Source organism: Daphnia magna, linkage group LG7, assembly GCF_020631705.1.
Source record: "Daphnia magna isolate NIES linkage group LG7, ASM2063170v1.1, whole genome shotgun sequence".
NCBI classification, from domain to species: Eukaryota; Metazoa; Arthropoda; class Branchiopoda; order Diplostraca; family Daphniidae; genus Daphnia; species Daphnia magna.
Window position 1 is genome coordinate 5209335 of NC_059188.1, and position 8901 is coordinate 5218235.

Consider the following 8901-nt stretch of genomic DNA (forward strand, 5'->3'; position numbering starts at 1 on the left):
AGCCAGCGAAGAAGAAAAAGACTGATCAACTCATTTACTTTGTTAAATGTTTTGTTTAATGTTTTAACATTTTGTTTGTGCAAGAAAAATCACTGCTTTACCAAATTAACTGTGAACCAAGAATACAAAATTTATTTTTTTATGGTTATTTTACTTGAAATGAGTAGCTAAGATTAAAAAAATATGGGTATGATAAATACAAAAGAGAGAAAATTTGAAATCGCCGCGTACATATCAGTGTTTCGGATTTTCTAAATTTGCCGGATTTGACTCAAATCCAAATCATTGCGTGTGTTTTGAAATCCGTTCCAAATCCTAAGCTCGAAAAAATCAGCAAAATCCAATCCAAATCAAATCCAAATCCAAATCCAAATCATTTTAAATTTGAGAAAATCCGATCCAAATCCGATCCAAATCCGATCCAAATCCAATCCAATTCACAATCAATTGTTAATTTTATGATTGCAAAATGTAACACATAGTTACATACAAGTTCTTCTACACATTTCTATGTCAAGCTAAAAAAATTTTAAATTTCCTTTTAATTTTTTTGACTTTAATCCCTAATTTAATATCAAATAAAAAACCAAGACTTAATTGGATTAGTTTACTTTTTGATAGAAATTTTGCTAAAAAGTCTGTTCGACTTTTGATTTCTTACAAAATCCATATTTTTTAAAAAACTATAATAACAGGTTCCTTTAGATTTCTTAAGTTGGATTAAATCTTTTTATTTCTGAGTGTTCTCACTGACAATGGTGAAAAGAGCAAAAAAAAAAGAGTTAGCCACAATTCATCATTTGTGTTTGACAGGAGTCACAGGACTCATAAGTTTCATATTTCGCTTTATGAAAAGCATTTTCGCGAAGAGAGGAGGATAAAATAAAATAAAGATATGGCTGCCTAGTGCCTAGTGGAAAAAACGGCTAACTGGTAGCATTTCTTACTTTCTAATAGTTTTAATATACATGACGAAATCACGAAATTTTTCAATCTAATAAAACGGTAAAGAGTATATGTCTGGTCTTACACACGATGGAGGTAAGAGGATCAAGTGCAGAGTCTGCAGACGACAAGAAAGGTAAATACTAAAAAGTGGCGGGGTGGTACAGGAAAAAAATTCTAAATTGGAAAAAAATCCGAAACAAATCTTTATAAAGGATTTGGATTTGATTTGAAAAAATCCGGGTTTTTTTTGTGGGGATCAAATCCGATCCAAATCCAAGCCATAGACCAAGATCGGATGCTGAGTTGCCAAGGCTGAATTCCGACCTGGGGTATTTTTCCTCTCGGGCCCTATAGGAGGGAAATGAAAAATAATATATTTAATTAAGTTGTAGTTAGTTTTATTACAAAATCTTTTGGAATCGTGTACTATACCTCTGTGCTGATATAATACACAAAATTTTATCTCCAAAAAAGCTGTTATTTTTCCAGGAAACTTTTTGAAAGGTACTTGTTTACAATGTACCGTAGCAGACGTAAAGTGATTGACTGTGACTAGTGACTGTAGTGTCAAACTGTTTTTGTTTTTTATGTCATGAGTAGTGTAGTTTGTGATGTCAGTAATGAGTTATTTGACACAATTAGTCTTTTTAAGTTATCTGATTATGCTAAAGGATTTATTCATAAGGAAAAATAAATTTACTTAGAAAAACGTCTGCTTCTTGTTCTACAGTTGTAATACGGGGAGGGTGTTGTGGAAAGGTAAACAAGTACCTTTCAAAAGAGTTCCTGGAAAAATAACAGCTTTTTTGGAGATAAAATTTTTTGTATGATATCAGCACAGAGGTATAGTACACGATTCCAAAAGATTTTGTAATAAAACTAACTACAACTTAATTAAATATATTATTTTTCATTTCCCTCCTATAGGGCCCGAGAGGAAAAATACCCCAGGTCGGAATTCAACCTTGGCAACTCAGCATCCGATCTTGGTCTATTGAAAAATAAGGCAAATCCAAATCCCTAAAATATCCGGGAGGATTTGGATATGATTGGATTTGGATTTGATTTGAAAAAAAAATCCGAAACACTGGTACATATTGCAACGTTGCCGTACGGGAAATCTATGGCGTATCTGTCAAACTCACCATCAAAACTACGTCTGGTTTAATTAAAATGACTTCTAATGACGTCTGGTTTTACGCCATTGTGTTGATCATCATTTGATCTATTTTTTGGTATGTTTATTATACATGCCAACAAATGTGCAAAATTTCACCAAAACCCCCTATCTTTAACTGTGTCTGGTTTAATATTTACGACGTGTAAACACGTCTGGTCTTGTATTAATAGACTTATCATTATTATTTCTATCAAATGGCATAAGTTTCTTTCTTGCCAAAGAATCTGCAATTTTTTGCATTTCACGCCGACTTTGGCAACCGGTCACACTTAGATGCGGCCGCTCTGGCGGACCAGACGTGACTTTTTAGACTCCCCCCACCCCCTCTTTCATATTCCAACTTCAAACCTTTTGCCAATCAAAATGTGCGTCATTGTAGGCTGGCTCCTGGAATATCTTGGCCCAGGTATCAACATGAGTCAGGGCGACGGTGGCGACATCTCTGTGCTAGAATCGACAACCCAACCAAAACAAAGTTGTGTCTTCTGCTTCAAACCCTACAAAGGAAAGAAAGATTCTAAATTCTGTAGCAAGCTGTGCTTCCATGAATCTCAGAAATTCCATAGCAAGAATACTTCCCTCATTGCCAGCAGTTTCAACCAAGAATCCACCCAAACTAGTGGAGACCCAGAGATCTTTTCAACTCCTAAACGGGTAGCCAACTCAAAACGCTTACTGTCACCTGACTCTAGCCTAGATCAGACTATGTTTGACGCAAAGAAATTGCGTCATGAAGACTTTACCAGTCTCACTGATGACCCCGAGCTCTCCATGCTAGACACTCTTCCCAAAGAAGCCATTAGCTCCAAACTCCGTGCCGCACTAGATTTCGCCAAATCTCAACACACTCGTATCATGAAGCTGGAAGCTGAGCTGATGGACGTCAAACTTGCGTTTGCGGATTCGATGACACTTCGATACATCAAACAGCGCTCTGTATCACCGGTCGAGCCTTCGTAGGTGGAGTCTGTCCTAATGGGCAAATCTTCGTACTCCCAAGCTGTTAAAGGCCACCAGGCACCTGTCCTTGTAGCAACATTTACCTCATATATCAAGCCTGCTAACCGCATCTCTCCTGCTGGTGTGGAAGAACTTCTAGGCTCCAGTGGAGGTGGCCCAGTTCCTGCTTCGGTCAGACAAAAAGAGAACAACATATTCACCCAGCTGACCTAGATCGTCCGAAAACAATACTGGAATCTAGAGCCGGACCAGACAGTATCAATGTTTTCAATTCTGTTTCACGCCCTTCTAAACTTTATCCAGCTGTTGCCCTTTTTGTGAATCTTAGTTACCTGCCCAGCTTGAAAGAGGAACTGATGGTAAATAACCATGGTTTTAGTGGGGAAATTGACTCTATCTCTCAACTTTTTGCCAAACCTAATTCACAAAAAGGTCCTGTTAAAGTCCTGTTCAACTGCAAGGAAGCCAGAGATCAGGCCCTGGCTGGTGGTGAGATTGACTTTTTCAACACTTCTGCCGAATTGTAGAGGTTTTCTTAGATCGCGAGGTTCGACGTTGTTTTAAATATCAGGGTTATGGGCATATACAGGTGTCTTGCCGCGCTTCTTCCCCTAGCTGCGGTAAATGCGCAGGTGACCACCTTACTCGTGACTGTAACAGCCAGACCAGAAATTGTGTTAACTGTGGCGATGCCCACCAATCTGGTGATCAATTTTTTCCCTCGCAAATGAAGGCCGTAGCAAGATACAGGGGGAAAATGGAAAGAAGCTGATGCTTGGATCCCCTTGCTCGTTAAAGAGACAGTTCAGATGCCTTCAGAGAAATCTGCGCCACTCAAGGGTTGCCTGGGCTTCTCTTGTTGAGGTAATAGTTGAAAATACACTAGACATTGTACTTATTCAAGAACTTTTTGCCAAAGGACTTCTGTCACCCTCCATTATAAAAATCCCCCTTGGTTATGTTGCTTTTCATCTTCTCTCGAAAGAGCATGCTTAAGGTGCAGCCATGCTGGTCAAGCTTTCTTTAGCCAAGGGTTGTCGGGCAACTAATCGCAGTTCCGACAATCATATTGCAGCAGTAGACTTACATCTTGCTCATGGCACTTTTCGATTTATTTCCGTGTACCTCCGTCCCCCCATCCACAATATTGCTGGGCAGTTCAACTCAGATCTTAGTTGCCTCTTCACCAAGCTGTCCATTATAGCGATCCACTCCAATTCATTAAGCAAGGTCTGGAACAGCAAGCTGACAAACAGTAGGGGCATTGAACTCGAACTACTGATAGCTAAGCATTTCCTCTGCATTTTGAATCGCCCTTTGTCCGAGCTTGAATTCGTTCCTGCCAGCACTTCGTTTATTGACATCTCGCTTGCAGGGAGCGCTATTACCTCTTCCCGCTGGTTCTATCCAACAATTCCCTCCTTCTCCGACCACCCCTACATCTATTTTGAATCAGTGTCTACAAATATCAGTGATCTTTTCTCTGCCTTGAGGGTTGCATCTGACAAATCTGCCAACATCAGTCTCCCGTCCAATATTTCAATTGAGGGATCAGTCATCTCTGACCCCACAGCCATTTTAAAGAAGTGCGCGGAGCATTTTTTTTTTCCCTTCCTAGCCCATCCACGTCGGTCCATAAGCAGATCGAAGAGAGGGTTGCTTCCTTTTTTCCGTCGTCCTCTCCGATAAGTGATAGCATCTCACACCCGATTTCACAAGATGAACTAGTAAATGCAATGTCCTCCTAAAATCTTAAATCTGCTCCAGGGATTGATGGTATCTCCTCAGCTATTATAAGTTCAATCTACAATCAAATTTCCCACCAGCTTTGAGTTATCATGAACGCTTGTTTCTTTCTCTCTCATTTTCCGAGTTGCTGGAAAATTGCTAAGGTCACTATCATAGGTAAACCTAACAAACCCTCGTTCGACATATTGAGCCGTTTTCGCCCAATCAGTCTTGTCAACACTTTGGCTAAGATTCTCGAGAAGCTCGCCTTGAACAGACTTCTTTGGCATTCGTCAACAGCCCAATGGCTAAGCCCAAACCAGCATGGTTTCACCCAGGGTAAATCGACAAAAACGGCCACGCACTCTCTAATTTCCTTTTGTGATGCAGCCAAAGAGACCAAATGCGTGACAGCCTACGCCTTTCTCGATATCAAAAGTGCATTTCACACTGCATGGCACCCTGCCATCATGTCTGCTCTTGCTGACCGTAAATGTCCACGTTACCTGATTCATCTCATCTATTGTTTTCTCTCTGATCGCACTGCAATCCTCTCCTTAGATAACACTGTCTCCTCTTTTCATGTTGGCCTTGGTTGCCCTCAAGGTGGAGTGCCCTCTCCATTTCTTTGGTCGGTTCTTGTTGGCGATGCCCTGCGCCTCCAGTTTTCCTTTCCTTCACTGATAGTTGGCTGCGCTGACGACCTGACTGTGGCGACGTATCACAAAGATCCTCTAATAGCCACCCGTAATTTGCAGTCAATGTGCGATGGGGTAAACAACTGGTGCCTGGTCAACAAACTTGCATTAAACGCTAGTAAATCGATCTTTATGATCATATGCAAAAAAATCTTCAATTGGTCCCACCTCAGCATCTCAATCAATGACCTGAGAATTTTTCCTTCTGCAGAGACCCTCTTTCTTGGCCTTACGATTGACTGTCGCCTAAAATGGCACTCCTACATCTCCAACAAGATCGCGGCAGCCCAAAGGGCGTTTTCTGCACTTCGGTCTAGTTTAAAGTCTACGTGGAGCTATGATAGGAAGCGTCTGAAATATATCTATCTCTCTGCGGTTGAACCCATCTTGCTTTACGGTTGCTCCGTTTTGCCCCCTTTTCTATCCACAAAAAAAGAATCAAGCAACTTCATGCATTTCAGTGCTCCATTGCTCTCTCTCTAACCTTTGCCTTCAAAACTGTCTCTGCTGAAGGATCCTTCGTCCTTGCAAATATCCTCCCTTTAGATTTTCGGGTAATGGAGATAACCCATCTCCGTTTTTCCACCGACACAGGACGGTTCTCTGAAGCCTCACTGAAATGGCTTGCTGGCACTCTACCATCTTCCTCCCCTCCTCTCAAAAGTGACTCAACCCGTATATATATAATGTTCAAATACAAGGTAAGAATTTTTAAAATATTGTTTAACAGTTGTATTTTAATCATATTTATCTGCTTAGATACCATTTGCTCTATGCTAAAGGTAAAATTGAAAAATCATCGTTTGCCACCGAAACTGGAAAGTGCTATCTCACAGAAATTCAACCAGGTGCGTCCGACTGCAGCCGACAAACGTAAGTTGCGCCAATAGATGTTTTTTCAGTCCTTTATTGGGTGAGTAGGGTTGGGACCGAAGCGGCTGTTGCGCTTTGGTACAGTATCCTGCACAAAAATCCGAACACCGTTTTTATTTTTTAAAGCCACCTATTGGCGGGGTAAAGGGTTTTTTGTTTGTTTTCCTTTAAGAGGGAGGGTAGACGGGGTGATGGACACATGGGACGGGGTGATGGACACGACAGGGCAGGGTTGGGTAAGTCTAGACATAAAAAAAAATGCCTTAAGGTATTACGCTTTAAGGAAAGTTACAGGTCGGGACATTTTTGCAACCCCCAGGGTGATGTGTTTTTTTTACGACAGTTGGAAATGTTGGATTTAGGCTGTGTAATATTCCTTACCCAAAATAAATTACACAGCTGCCTGTGCACAATTTTGTCGATACCGATGGCATATGTGTAGAGCCTCTGATTGCGACGCCTGAGATCAGTATCCGGTTCCCGATAAGGAATTGCAATATATTTGGTATCTTTATAATATTCTTCATTCGCATATGCTGGGAATATTATTTTTTTAGAACGAAGTAAATTATTTTTTTTAAGTTATTTAATAAACAAAAAAAAAGAACAAATTGCTCGATGAAAATTTGTTTTATATACGAACGAGAATTTCTCGTAAGGTAACCACAATAATTCAACACCTCATCTGGAATCGAACACCGATCTCCAGCATCACATTCAGAAATGCTAAACCTACGCCATTGACAACGACGTAAACATTCACAGGCAGCTGGAACATAAGCTAAATTGTTTCGGTAAGCAACATTACCAAGCCCAAGCCCTAAATTTCTAACTGTCGTTTAAAAAAACACACCACCCTGGGGGTTGCAAAAATGTCCTGACCTGTAACTTGCCTTAAAGCGTAATACCTTAAGGCATTTTTTTTTATGTCTAGACTTACCCAACCCTGCCCTGTCGTGTCCATCACCCCGTCTACCCTCCCCCTTAAAAAAAAAACAAAAAAACCCGCTACCCTGCCAATAGGTGGCTTTAAAAAATTAAATCGGTGTTCGGATTTTTGTGCAGGATACTGTACAACACCGCTAGGGTTTCAACCCTGACGCACGGCAACGTCCTTGACGCGTCGTATGCCCAATCCCCAAGTCTTATCTTTTTTCAAATTTTTTAAATTTTGCGTTATTTTTTCCACGATTCTTTACAATATACACTATTTACTCACTAAAAACACGTTTTTAACTAATCAAGGCATGAGTCTCTTTCGAATTTCGAGGTAATTCCATAGAGTAGTAATACATCCTAGGTTGCACGTTCTCCACAAATGCGAAAATCTCATTTGTGTCGAAGTTGGTCTGCTGCTGCAGAGTCTTATGGAGAAACCCACTTCTTCACGTTAAAAAATAAGTTTTCATAACTATAGTTAAGATTTTCCCCCTTTTCTTCCTAGCAGTGGGTACCATATTCCTTTTTTCATTTCCATTTAAAATTTAGTAATCCTTTATATGTTATCTATTATAGGTTATAGGATAAAATGTATATATAATAACAATGTACAATAAAAGCATATTAAAATATTACTATATACAAATACTATACATAAGTACACGCTGCCAGTACACGATATACCATCCAACGACAGTCGTCTGCTAGACGTACTTCGTGGGAAACGTTGGTTAGGCTCCTCCCCTTTGGGGGCGGAGCAAGCCATTCCAAGATCTTTTTCCACGATATACCAGTACACGGTACACGGTACGCGTACACGATATACCGCGGCCCCTATTCGCGATTAATATGCTGAATAGTCGATTGCTTGTGATCATTGTAAGAAACAGTAATGGCGTCATGAGCTCGGTGATGATTGATGGGCTTGAAGGCCAAACCCGCCCACTAATGTCCCATTTTAGTCAAAAACAGCTGTCCCGATTTCCCGATAAAGACTATTTTTTTAAAACGTTAAAAGACCATTTTCACGTTGCGAAAAGCAGTATTTATGTAGTCCGGCAACCCTGCAAGCCGCCATTTGTAGTCTTACTCAGCCTTGTTTAGGTGGATTTAACATAGGCTAACGACTTTGCGGACTGATTTTTCCCATTAATTTTGCTACCAGGAGCAAAATTATTGTGGCACGTTGTACGTCAGGATATTGCCAACATTTCAAGTGCCAAATTTTCAAGAATTCGCTACAACTAGTACTTGAAATCGTCGTTACAGTGAAGGGCTGTCAACATTTGAAACAATAACAAAAAGTCAACAGCAAATGGTAACTTTAAAAAATGTGTAATTTTCTTATAAAACTTAAATTTCTTGGTATAATTAGGAATGTAAATGTCTTCTGAGGATGCAGAAGATCTTTTACATGATTCAGTTATTGAATTATTTGACTTATCTGATTATTCTTCAACTTTGCCAAACGATGCTAAAGTAAGATATGTTGCTAAGCTTAATGAAGTACAGTGTGACTGTCTTTACGTCATAGAAAATGAGTATTGGCAGTGTATTGGATTTGGAAAATTTGGT

General features: G+C 40.0%; 1 pseudogene; it reads left to right on the plus strand.

Moving 5' to 3' along the window:
* The first annotated feature begins 2833 nt into the window (after positions 1-2833).
* LOC116926937 lies at positions 2834-3615 on the plus strand (annotated as a pseudogene).
* Positions 3616-8901: the final 5286 nt, after the last annotated feature.